The sequence below is a fragment of the Sesamum indicum genome, linkage group LG11 (assembly GCF_000512975.1).
Source record: "Sesamum indicum cultivar Zhongzhi No. 13 linkage group LG11, S_indicum_v1.0, whole genome shotgun sequence".
Lineage (NCBI taxonomy): Eukaryota > Viridiplantae > Streptophyta > Magnoliopsida > Lamiales > Pedaliaceae > Sesamum > Sesamum indicum.
The window spans coordinates 5,564,445-5,578,130 of NC_026155.1; positions in this window are offsets into that span (position 1 = coordinate 5,564,445).

A 13,686-nucleotide genomic window follows, 5' to 3' on the forward strand; every position below is an offset into this window, starting at 1 on the left:
AAAATTGCAATCGTAAAATGTTTCAGGACCAAAATTGCATAAGTGGTTATGTTTGAAAACCAAAAAATGCATTTATCCCACCGTGTCGCCTTGGGCAGATAAATGCAAGTTTCTTCTTTGAAGCACGAATCTTATTTTGTTACTATAATCATGTTTTAAATCTTAACAGTACCTAGTAATTTTTTAGACATCTTATATGCGCATAAAATAAATTATTATAACATTTTACTATCTATATAAAGTAATAGATTACATTAAATTTATCAAAAAATAGTGACAAAAAAAGATAAATGAAAAAATATAACTATTACTGATAATGAGAGTGAGAACTTAGGTGAAAAAGTTTTAAAAATAAATTACATAGGCATACCAAAAAAGGAAGAGACACCAAAACGATACTATCCCTTAATATATAGTATAGATAGATTGTTAGGATAAACTACGATTTCATATAATTTTAAATACTTTATCATTATTAAAAAAATTACAAAAAACTCCTAATTTTAATGTGCATTTAATAATTAGTAGTATAGTTGTAGTATGGTAACCTCGTATTCAGAAAACCCTATTCGACTATTACAGCAGCGTGGAGTACGAAACTCCTTAGATACTAACTAATATTACAGATAATTAATGAATGAACAAATCGTAAATAAAATAACAAAAACAGAACAAATCTTAAAGATTTTACAGATTTACAGATATAGGCTTAGGTAAACCAGATCCTACGAACTCGGTCATCGAAGACTCAACGACTCACAAAGGTTCAGAGCACGGCTGCACCACCACCAATCCGACTAAAACCTCAAGATCACTCAGATCTTTTATTAGTATTAACGTCATAGAGACCAACACAGAGAAACCGGTTCACTCAGAACACTTTTTGGCTTAGTATATTTCTGATTCAACTGAGTCTTTCAACCGAATGGGAGATTCCCTTTTTATAGGAGTAGGAGATCGAAAAAAGATAAGCCTCGAGAACTTTCATTGATTTTGTCAGAGAAGACTTCCATTTCTATGAGAAAACAAACAGAATCAGAAGTTTAAGGGAAGAGGAGAGATTAGAAATAGTCAACCGTCGGATTTTGGTGGGTGGGCCTCCTAAAGGGCTTTATTATTTGGAGTCTTTTTGGGCCATAGAAATTTAACATGCTCCACCTTGGACTAAAAACTCAAAGTCAGAGGTCCGAAGCCTTTTATGTGTGGATCTGATTTTTCATCATTGCCTGCAACAACAAAAGACTAACAATTCCAACAGTAGTCAGTCAGGAACAAGGTTTAGAATTTTCAGACACATACAGAACTTTTCAGCAGGCAGACATTTAGTACCCATTTCGGCTAGATTATCATCAGTTTTGATTTTCTCAAGTTTTATAAGTTCTTTACTAAGAATATCACGGATAAAATGATATCTAATATCTATATGCCTGGTCCTATCATGAAACACAGGATTTTTGCATAATTGTATAGACGACTGACTATCAGAAAATATAGTGAGTTTGTTCTTAAGAAAACTAATTTCTTTAATCACACCTTTCAACCATATAGCCTCTTTAAAAGCTTCAGTGGTAGCTATGTATTCGGCTTCAGTTGATGATAATGCAATTATATGTTGTAATTGAGATTTTCAGCTAATGCATGAACCACATAAAGAAAATATGTAAGATGTAGTAGACATTCTACTATCCCTATCCTTATCATAATTCGAATCCACATAGCCAATTAATTGAATATTATCAGAGAATTTAGAGAAAGTGATACCGATATCAATAGAACCACGAAGGTATCTAAGAAGCCATTTCAGGGCCTCCCAATATGGAGGGTCAGGGTTAGACATATATCTGCTGAGACAACTGATGGCATAAGCAATATCGGGCCGTGAGCAAACCATAAGAAACATTATGGACCCAATAACATTCGAATAGGAAACTTTGCTCATTTTCTCTTTTTCAAAATCGTGTTTAGGACATTGATCTCTACATAGTTGGAAATGAGCAGCAAAAGGGACAAAAACAGGTTTGCTATTTTCCATAGAAAATTTTTGCAAGATAGACAAAATATAAGTCCTTTGATTTAGAACAATTTTTTATTCTTTTCTATCTCTAGTAATATCCATTCCAATGATCCTTTTCGTATCACCAAGATTTTTCATTTCAAAGGTTTTACACAAATCCTTTTATAAATCATCAATCAATTTAAGATTAGGAGTAGAGATAAGCATGTCATCCACATATAGCACCAAGAAAATAGGACAGTCATCAATATACTTAAAGTAAAGACAATGATCATATTCACTTCTTTTGAAGTTAAGAGAAAGTATAAAAAGATCAAACTTTTTGTTCCATTGTCGGGAGGACTGTTTCAGACTATAGAGGGATTTTTTCAAGAGGCACACATAGTCCGATTTTGTTTTATCAATGAAGCCAAAGGGTTGATGCATATAAATGTTTTCATCCAAGTTCCCATGAAAAAATACAGTTTTCACATCCATTTGTTTTAACTCCCAATTAAAATGAGCAGTAAGAGCAAGTATAATGCGAACAGTAGTGTATTTCACAACGGGAGAAAAACTTTCATTGTAGTCGATACCCTCTTTTTGTGTGAATCCTTTAGCTACTATCCTAGCTTTGTATTTTATGGGATTCTCTTGTTTAACCTTAAAGATCTACTTACAATCTACTAGAGAACATTCAGAGGGTTTTGGCACCAGGATCCATGTTTTATTATCCCTAAGGGATTTTATTTCTTCCTCCATGGCACTAAGCCAATTTTTCGATTTTATGGCTTCTTCTACGCTCGAAGGTTCAGGAATTTCGGTGTTTAGAGCAACTTGATAATCTCTAAGTTTTGAAGACATCCTAGTTAGTCTCCTACTTCTATCTCTAGCTAATTGGTAGTCATCAAGGTTTGTTTCTATGTTCGTATTTTTCGAGTGTTCTAAGTGTTGTTCTTCTAAGTGTTCAGGATTTTGTGCTTCTATCTCTCCCCCTTCTTGGTTATATCCTCTATGTTATCCTCCACCTTATTAAAAGTGGTGTCGTTTTGGGCTATGTCTGAAGTTTTAAGGCAAGGCATATCATTTTCATTGAATATGACATATCTACTTATTAACACCTTAAAACCCGGCTGGCTTCATACCCACAGCCTATACCCTTTGACACCCTCTGGATAACCAATAAACACACATTTCACAGATCGGGGTTCTAACTTATCATAATTTTGGTGCACAAAAGCAGAACATTGGAAAACACGTAAAGCAGAAACATCAAGTTGTTTACCATACCACACAGTATTAGGAGACTTACCAAGCAGAGGCATAGATGGAGATAGATTAATCACATCAGCAGCAATCAAGAGGGCTTCACCCCAAAAAGATTTTTGTAAACCAGAACTTATTAAAAGACACCTAACCTTTTCTAGAAGAGTACGATTCATTCGTTAGGCCACGTCGTTTCGCTGTGGGGTGTAGGGGTTGGTTTTATGTCTTTTTATCCCAAACTTTTCACACAAATCAATAAAATTTTGGTTACAAAATTCAAGACCGTTATCGGTCCTAAGAGATTTGAGCTTTTTACCAGTTTGGTTTTACACCAAAATTTTTCATTTTTCAAATCCGTCAAAAACTTCGGATTTGTGTTTTAATAAGAAGACAAACACTTTCCTTGAGAAATTGTCAACGATAAACAAGAAATAACGATTACCACCATGGATGGATTCCTTAGAGGGACCCCAAACATCAGCATGCACATAGTTAAGAATGCAGGATAACATGGAGGGATTTGGGGAAGGTTTAGCAGGAAAGTGCACATGATGCTGTTTACCTAACACACAGTCATCACAGAATTTCAAAACATCAAGTTTATCATGTAGAATTCCTTCTCTTTTTAAGAACTAAAGTCCTTTTTTACTAATGTGACCAAAACGTTTATGCCATAACGATGTCTTATCACATTCATTCGCAGTTGTAGCAAGAGAATCATAAGTCACAAAACATAAGTAAAGGTTTCTCTTCTTTTCAGCTTTAAAAACGACCAAAGAACCTTTCATAATTTTCATTTGCCCTTTTCCCCATCTTCCCTCTAAACCCTCTTCCTCAAGTGCAGCACAAGATATGAGATTATGACTAAGATGAGGCATATACCGAACAATTTTCAAAATCAGTTTATAACCATCGTTAAAATTAAGAGAAATGTCACCAAAACCCATTATCTCACATTGCTTTTCATTTGCCATATAAACAAAACCACAACTTTCATTTTTGGAATTAGAAAAGATTTCTTTAAAAGGGCTCATATGAAACGTGCAACCTGAATCAAGTAACCACTCATATTTGTTCACAGAAAGCACAGAGTTCACTTCACATACCACAAAGATTTCACCATTTTCTTCAGAAACATTATTAGCATCGGATTGTCTTTCTCTATTATCTCTTTTTAGGCTTTCTACAATCTTTTATATAATGACCCTTTAATCCATAATTATAGCAGCGTCGTTCTCTAGTCTTGTCATCTCTATAGTGATTACCTCTATGTCTAGATTTACTCCTGCTAGAACTCCTGTTTTTACTCTTGCTCCTGTTATTAGATCTAGATCCAGAATATTTAAACTTAGACCTACCTCTTACAAAGTTAACCTCATGTTGGTTTTGTGCTGGTTTATTAATCCTCAAGTCCATTTCCTTGCTTTTTAGACCATTAACAACCGTTTCTAGATTAACACTATCCCTACCATATTTTATAGCAGCCTTGACATCATAATAGAAATCAGGAATAACATTCAATAAGACAATAGGACAATATTCATCAATATTTTTATCTCTTGTCAATTTAATGTCTTGTATCAGTTTAGTGAAATTATCTAGGTTATCTTCTATGTTTTTAGACAAGTCCAATTTATACCTAAAGAACTTTTCAAGCAAAAAGAGTTTACTAGGTAAAGAGGTTTCTGTGTATAAATCTTCTAATATTTCCTAGAGTTCTTTAGCAGAGTTTTGTTTACCAACTTTTCTAAGCACAGAATCAGAAAAATTCAGTATAATCGAAGAATACGCATACTCATCATTTTCCAATATTTTTTCTTCAGAAGTGTTATCAGAATATTTGTCATCTATGGCCTTGAAAACTTTTTTGTTGGATCAATATCCCTTTCATTTTCTGTTGCCAAATCGAAAAATCACTTTTTCCATCGAAAGGTTGAAGATTATAACTAGCCATTTAAAAAAATATATTTTAGAAATTTGTTTTTAAAAAATAACAGTTGGTTTTTAACAGAAAATGTGAATTTTTAAAGAGAAAATTTAACATACTGAATTTTTGGCCCAATTACTAAGTAACAAACTTCATGGAAATTATATATCAAAATGGAATCAAACAATTCAAGAGACCAGATTCAATAGTGATTTTCTTAGTAATGTCTTCAAGAGTTTATCGCAGAGAATGGGCCCAAAATCAAGAATGATTCACAGTAATACTAATGCACAGATTTATAGATTAATAATCACAATAATTACCGTTATCTCAATAACCACAATTATTGCAATAACAATCTCAGTTAACAATCACAAATTCCAAAGATCAAATGACAGATACATATATAAATCACACGGATTGCGGCGAACAAATCGCAGAAAATAAGCATCACGAAGATAATCACAGAGATACAATAATCGAACAAATCGCATAAATAGATATCACAAAGATATAATACCAAGAAAAATCAATAAGACCGAGGCTTCCAGCCTAAGTCCCGACCAAATACCCGACGTCCTCAGGGGACCGACCAAGTGGGAGTTTAGGGGGATTTACTACGGCTAAATATTAATAGTAATATCGACAAAAAAACTTGTGGAAATAAAATAGGAGGAGTTTAGAAAATGTTACCACCACTAGGATCACTGGGCTTCAGAGACGAGGCTCTGATACCACTGTAGTATGGTAACCTCGTATTTCAGAGAACCCTATTCGACTATCACAGCGGCGTGGAGTAGGAAACTCCTTAGATACTAGCTGATATTATAGATAATTAATGAATGAACAAATCGTAAATAAATAACAAAGAAAGAACAAATCTTAAAGATTTTACAGATCTGCAGATGTAGGCTCAAGTAAACAAGATCCAACAAACTCGATTACCGAAGACTCAACGACTCACGAAGGTTAAGACCACGGCTTCACCACCACCAAAATCCGACAGAAACCTCAAGATCACTCAAATCTTTTATCAGTATTAACGTCACAGAAACCAACACAGAGAAACCGGTTCACTCAGAACACTTTTTGGCTTAGTATATTTCTGATTCAACTGATGTCTTTCAACCGAAAGGGAGATCCCCTTTTTATAGGAGTAGGGGATCGAAGAAAGATAAGCCTCGAGCACTTTCATTGATTTGGTGAGAGAATACTTCCATTTCTATGAGGAAACAAACAGAATCAGAAGTTTAAGGGAAGAGGAGAGATTAGAAATAGTCAACCGTCGGATTTTGGTGGGTGGGCCTCCTAAGTGGGCTTTTTTATTTGGAGTCTTTTTGGGCCATACAATTATAACAATAGCTATTAAATAATTAATAATACAATTTTTTAATTATAATAACTAACTAGTAATTATTATTTTTAATTATTTAATATTAGAATTCTTTATTTACTAATTTTCTATTTTAAAATTGTTAATAATAAATATATTAAATATTAATTAATATTAAAGAACTAATAAATTCAAAATTTACATATGAATAAATTATTATAATACCAAAAATATCCTTCAATTTCCCAACTCATATTAAAAATTAACTACTCAATCAAGTTCTTTTAGAAAATTAATCCTATGCAATTACATGTACTCAAAAATTAAATTTACTCCCATTTTGTTTAATCTTATTGTTAATTGAAATTAAAACAACATATTAGTATTTGTTTCTGCATGTATATATAATCATCATTATCAATATAACCACTACAAAAAAAAATACGAGATTTGGCAAGGGAAAGACAATCATCCCAAAATCCGTTCCATATTAGAACGGGCTTTGGAATACATGAGGAACAAATATTGATAAATGGCGACATAATCCATATTTTTTTTGGGTTATAATTTTGAAATGGTCAAACCATTCCAATATGTGTTCCAAATTGACCATCACAAAATTCGTTCCAAAGACTGCTCCAAAATAGTAACGGTTAATGTTTGAAACTCTGGTTGGAACACATTTTTAGAACTAGAGACTGTCTTGCAACGACCGTTCCTATATGTGTGACAATGGATGTCCAAAAAGATGACAGTTAGAAAATGTATTCCAAAATGAGGTACAATTAAGAACGATTTTAGTACACACATAATCAATTATGCCAAGAACCGTTCCAAATTATGAGTTTTACTTAAAAGTAACATGTTTCAAAAATCGTTCTAAAATCTGCTACAAATTGGAACGATTTTTGGAGAGGATTTTGTGGATAATTTGCAAAATAATGTTCTCACATAGATAAAATTATTTTTAAAACAAAAAAAAATATTTTCCTGTTTAGGAACGGTCCAAAACAAAAATATCGTTCCAAAGACTGTTCCAACTTTGAACGGACTTTAAAAGAAAAAATTGTTTCTAATTACATTATAATATCCTAAATAAAAATGGAGAAAAAATCAAAATTTAGGAACAATCACTTTATTTTGATCGTTCGAAAATCAGTTCTAAAAATTTTAATTTCGTGCCAAATGAAAAGTAGAGGAAAAATCAAACTTAAGAACGGTTGTTAAATATTTGACTGTTCCTAAGATGAATTTAACTAAAGTCGTGCCTAAATGTATAAAACATTCGCTCCTAAAATAATTAACAAAAAATCGTTCCTAAACGAGTTCCGAAATCGTTCCTAAATATGTTCACAGATTCCTCGTTCACTTTCCGGTTATGATATCACAACATCCGGGATCATGATTAATTCCAAACTTAAACGCGTAACGATTCTTTTCATATGTGAACATATCTAGTGGTTTGATCTAAAATCACATGGTCTGATGGACAGTTGCATTCTCATTATCCGTACAACAAAAATATCCAAAACTTGATCGGATGTAGTATTTTGTCGATTTAATAATATCCAACGGTCTGATTAAAATTTTAACGGTCTAATTAGGCGATCCAATACAACAGGATAAGATGCTACTTACATTTATGTAAGACTAATAATTTTATATATACAAATATACTTGATCTTCTGAATATGTACAATTTAATTAAAAGTATTATATATTTTCAATGGCCTTAATTAATTTATGGTCTACTTTTTTCTGATGATTAACTTGTCTGGGATGGTTTTTCCTATATTTTTTATTTTTCTGATTTTTTAGGAAAAATAATTTTGGCAGACAATTAGGAACGCTTTTTTAAAAAATAGGAACGATTTTGTTAAAATGCTAAAAAAATGAATATCGTTTTTGGATTAAACGACATGATTTTTGTTTTTAGGAATGGTTATTGTTTAAAATGCTCATCAATTGAAATGACGTCATCTTGGTTATTTGGAACGATTTTTGGAACAATTTATTAAAAATGCCCGTTCCAAAAATAGATTTTATATACAACATTTAGCAGATTGTTTTCTTTCCTCCTCCCTCACTCTCTCAGCCCGATCGACTCCTCATCTCCCAAGCTCCCCGCCGCCGTCTGCCCACCGTTCACCTCCGTAAAACCGCACTAAAGGTAAGCCACAGTTTATTTTTCCATTCCCCCCTATTTTTGTGACCCCCCCCCCCTATTTTTCTACTTTTTTGCTCCTTATTTTTTCTTCCGTTTCTTTTCCCAACTTTACCTCATTTTTTCTCCCATTTTTTTGAAAATTTTTTAACGGACATTTTGGAAAAAAAAAATTGAAAATATTTTCAAAAATATATTTTGAAAATATTTTCAGAAAATATAACAAAACATATTTTTCTAAAAAGTTTAGGTAATTTATATATTTTTTTTTTCATTTTTTCTACAGAAAATGTAAAAGAAAACATTTTAAAAAAATTTTGACAATTCAAATTTTTCTCTTAATTTTGCTGTAATTTTTTTAAATTTTTTATACATTTATGAAATTTAGAAAAAATCATAATATTTGGTAATTTAGAAAAAAAAAATCATAACTTGAGCGTCGGAGTACTAACGTGTTGTATTACAGGCCCTTTTTTTCAAGGTCTTTTGCTTAGTCAGCCCAGGTCCATTATCAAGATCCAAGTTCGTTGGACCCATGCTAAAATCGCAGACATCATCATTTATTTTCTGAGTACTGCATACTAAATTATGTTGGAACTGGTTTGGAATGGTCAAATTGAAAAGTAGTCGTTCAAAGATTTAAATTTTTCACCAATTTTTTAGAAGGCACCATGTTAAATCATTGTGGAACTAGGTTTGAAACAGTCAAATTGAAACAACCGTTCCTACTGCATATTTCGCAAAAATATCATTCAATTCGGAACGATTTTTTGGAATAGGCCTTGGAATGATGTTTGAAACTCCACAAATAGCCATTAGAATACATCTGTTGCACTACATTTAGGAACATGGTATGGACTATAGTTTGGAATACAAAATAGCCGTTGGAACGGGTCTTATAATACAACATTTTTTATCTATTGAAACCTGTGTCAAATTATCTCACTTTGGAATGGTACTGGAACACAAACTACATCCCGTAAATACCATACTTAGAAATGGGTATTGTAATACAAGAATTTTTAAGAATTGAAATCGTTTCAAATTATAACTCATTTATGAATGATTTTCTTCATTCTCCCATATTCCACACGGCCTTTAGGCCGCATTTTGGAACGGTGCCCATCTGCCATAAACGGACAGTTCCAATGATTATAAAAGCATTTTAAACTGTGTTACAATATTTTACCGTTCGCTTTTGACACGGTAATAGGAACACAACTTGTAACACAATAATTGGAGCGATCCTGCCATTCCAAAAATAAAGAATGGAATATAAGAGAATTGTGACATCAACAACTTGATTCCGTTCCTCAAGATTTTCAATGACCGTTCCAAATTAAAACAATCTTTGAAACGGTTATTTTATCCACTTTTTGTAGTGACGACTTTATAATTTATCAAAAATATTTGAGAAGCATAATACATTTCCAAGTATTTAAACATTTTAAAAATTGAGCCTATAAACTTCGAAAATAATAAATTATAACCCCTTTTTAAAAAGTAAAAATCGTCTTACAGAGATGAAGCATCTCATAATCTTTAAAAAATAAATTTCCGGTAAAGCACAAAATATATAATTAAAATGATTAAATTAAATTTTGCCAAACACCATCCATTAAAATATTGCTCCACATTCTTTTTCCACTCAAGTCGTGCCAAAAGTAATAATGATTCTCATTTTCCAGTAACTATAGAATATTAATTATTCCACCAAAAGGCCCTTCAAAATATCTAAGGGTCAACTTAACTTAGTTATCCAACAAGGCTGAAACAAGTTGCCGCATGCCACATGCAACACACGAATTCTTGTTTTTTCAGACAAATATATACCTTGTGTTCTTTTGTCATATCTAACAAAGTAAACTCCAGAAATTAATTCAGACTCTATTACAGCTTTGGAACCTCAGAATTGCAAGAAGACAAAATGTTGGAGATTAGATTGAGAAAAGAAAAATTGTCTTCGAAAGAATTTTGACGCGATATGTATGCTATAATTGTTGAGGACATAATGGTAAATTCACATAAAATTAAAGTAAGAACAATAGTAAAGATCCGTGAAAGTGGGATTCTAGACCTACTATATGATAATTTAAATATCCCTTTACATATCTCATTCAAGCTGAATTCAATATCATTCTATTATCGGGTTTGATGTAATTTATCTCTTGTGATATTATAAATGAGCAAATTACCTCTCGATGATAAAAAATAAATAATTTAACCTAATATTTTTTTAGAATAAAGAAATTTACCTTCCTATTTGAGGAGGCAAACTGCTTCATTTTAAAAAATATTATAGAGAAATAAATTATTTTTTTTTCTATATAATGATAATTTACTTATTTACAATATTATTGGGAGATTGTTTGCATCTTTTTTTCCTTTTTGTTACCCTAATTCTTTTATCATTTTATATTTTTTGTCGAAACAATTGAATTTAATCATCGAAAGATTATTAATGAGAAGACTCCCAGCACGTCCAAAATTGACCTAATTTGTTTGGTCAAGAAACTGGGAAAGGAGTTTACCGCTCGGAAGAATTCCAACGACTTCAAATTTTATTCCACGGCAGTGGTTTAGATGATCAAGTCCCTTAAGTCAGTTAGACCACACTTGAGTCGATGGATTTTGATTTGATAAAAGGATTTGAAAACAAGTATTTAAATAATTTTATATTAATAAATTTTAAAATTTATAGATATTCGATAAAATATAATTTGGAATTAAAGTCGAAGAATTTGGAATCCTTTGAATTTAGTATTAGGATACTGTTTGTGTCTGATTTTACAAGTGTTTAAAGATAAAATCTATTTCAGAAAAGTTTAAAAAGGCTTAGATAAGCTAGTAAATTCAATTGCGTGTTCTACCTAAAAAATAAATAAATACATGAGAATAACATCGGAAAAACTCCTGTTATAAAATGATGCTTCAATCAGTATCGTAAAGAAGGAAATATGATTAAGGTGGTAAAATTAGTTTTGATAGCCAAGTTGTACGTGGGGCATAGAGGACTAGGATTTATAATTAAAGAGTCCCGAATCATACGGTACGGTTACCCGTAATTAATCATTGATACAGAAATGATATATGGTCGTCATGAGCTCTTACGTACTGGAATTCAAGTTGGATCGAAATTGAGTTGATACAAGTCAAATAAGACCGGCACGAATCTTTTATCATTTTTAATATTATTAAAAAAATTGGGGGCTTTGATTTATATAATTTCAATATATCCTTATGTAGTCCATATAAAATAATTTTAAATCTATTAATATAAATAATATATATGTATATATATATATATCTGTGTGTGTACAAATCTATAATCTTAACATTGTTCTTATACTTTGCAGATTAGTCTTACAATCCTGTCCTCTTTTTACATAAAGTAGGAAAATAATATTTTTTGTCTCATATGTTAGGTATATTTTATTTTAGTCCCATTCATCATAGGATTATTCATTTTAAATCTTGTTACTTACAAAAGTTAATGCTTTTGATCATCATTCACTTTTCTATCTATAATTTAACGGTGCGGATCACATGTCTAGCATGTAAACTTTAAGCATTTTCAGCTGAAAGGAAATTGACCCTTCTTCCGATAGTAGCATATGGATGCTCCTTTTGGTCTACCTGAATCACTTGTGGATGACAATAATCTTTATATTATTTGTAGTTAATTGTTTTCAACTTACAGAAATATAGAAAACGCAAGATTTAATTTTTGTGATTGGATTTGTGATAGAAGAGAGAAATCCCCGTTTCTTTACCTTAATTTCTTTGTCGTTTTCTCTCAAATATATTTATATTCCTCCAAACAGTGGTCCCAAATTAGAAAATGTGTCAATTTTTCTTCCAACCAAAAATATTTAAAGCGATGTGCCTGCATTGTTAAATTATAGGCTAAAAAGTGAACGAGGATAAAAAAATATTAATTTTAATTAATTATAAGACTCATAATGCTAATTCCATAATAAATGAGAACAATCTAAAGAGATCTAACTTCGGACCAAAAGTACTATTTTCTCAGCATAAATCAATTGGGACAAAGATTCTTTTAACATTTTACCTAATGCAAGGATTAGAGCAAAGGGTCAACTTGCTATTTGTGGCATTCATATTATTCCTAGTCCTGGAGACATTGTGACGACATCCCTCTTAGATTATTGAACTGAACATTACATTCTTAAACAAATCTTGCACTATTTGAAACTATTTCCTGATAATTATCTCTCATATTTTACACATAATCCATCCTTAACTACTGACACGTACTGCAGATTAGAAGATCCAATTCTTGTTACTTAGTTTTTTTTTTTTTATAATTGAAAACAATGAACTATTATTAATTGAAATAAATAACTCTGATAAATAATATTAGACAAATTAAATATAAACAACACCTGCTATTCCATTAGTAAACTCTTAGGGCCTTTTTGGTTGTGTTTTCATTTTCATTTTCAGTTACTAACAATTGTATTTATGTAAAAATGCTTTATTGGTTTCTGTGCGAAAACTGAGAATACGTTTGTATTAGTTATTTCCAAATATAGGTATATATGTGTGAGAATTAAGAATATAGGTATATGTATTTTTTATGTAACAGAAATTAATTATGAGGGTTGACCAAAATGGTTGGGAGAGAAAGCAATTTTATTTGATTTGAAACAAGAAAAAACATGCTGACAAGATAAGACAAGTATGACAAACCCATGTGACCTATAATTTCAAAAAATAATGCATTCTCAATAAAAATGTCTTGATCAAACAAAATTCCAACTACCCAAATGGTGAAAATTGAAAATAATCTCATTGAAAACACAACCAAACGGGCTCTTACTATGGCTGTTGAACAACATTCCACACATATTATGGAGTTCGGATGTATGAGCTTTAAAATTATGAAATCTCAACTTCGCCAACTCAACTAAGCCTCGTTAAGAATTTTTATTACTTAAAAATAAGGACAAAACACAAAAAGTCATGAAAATGTGGACATT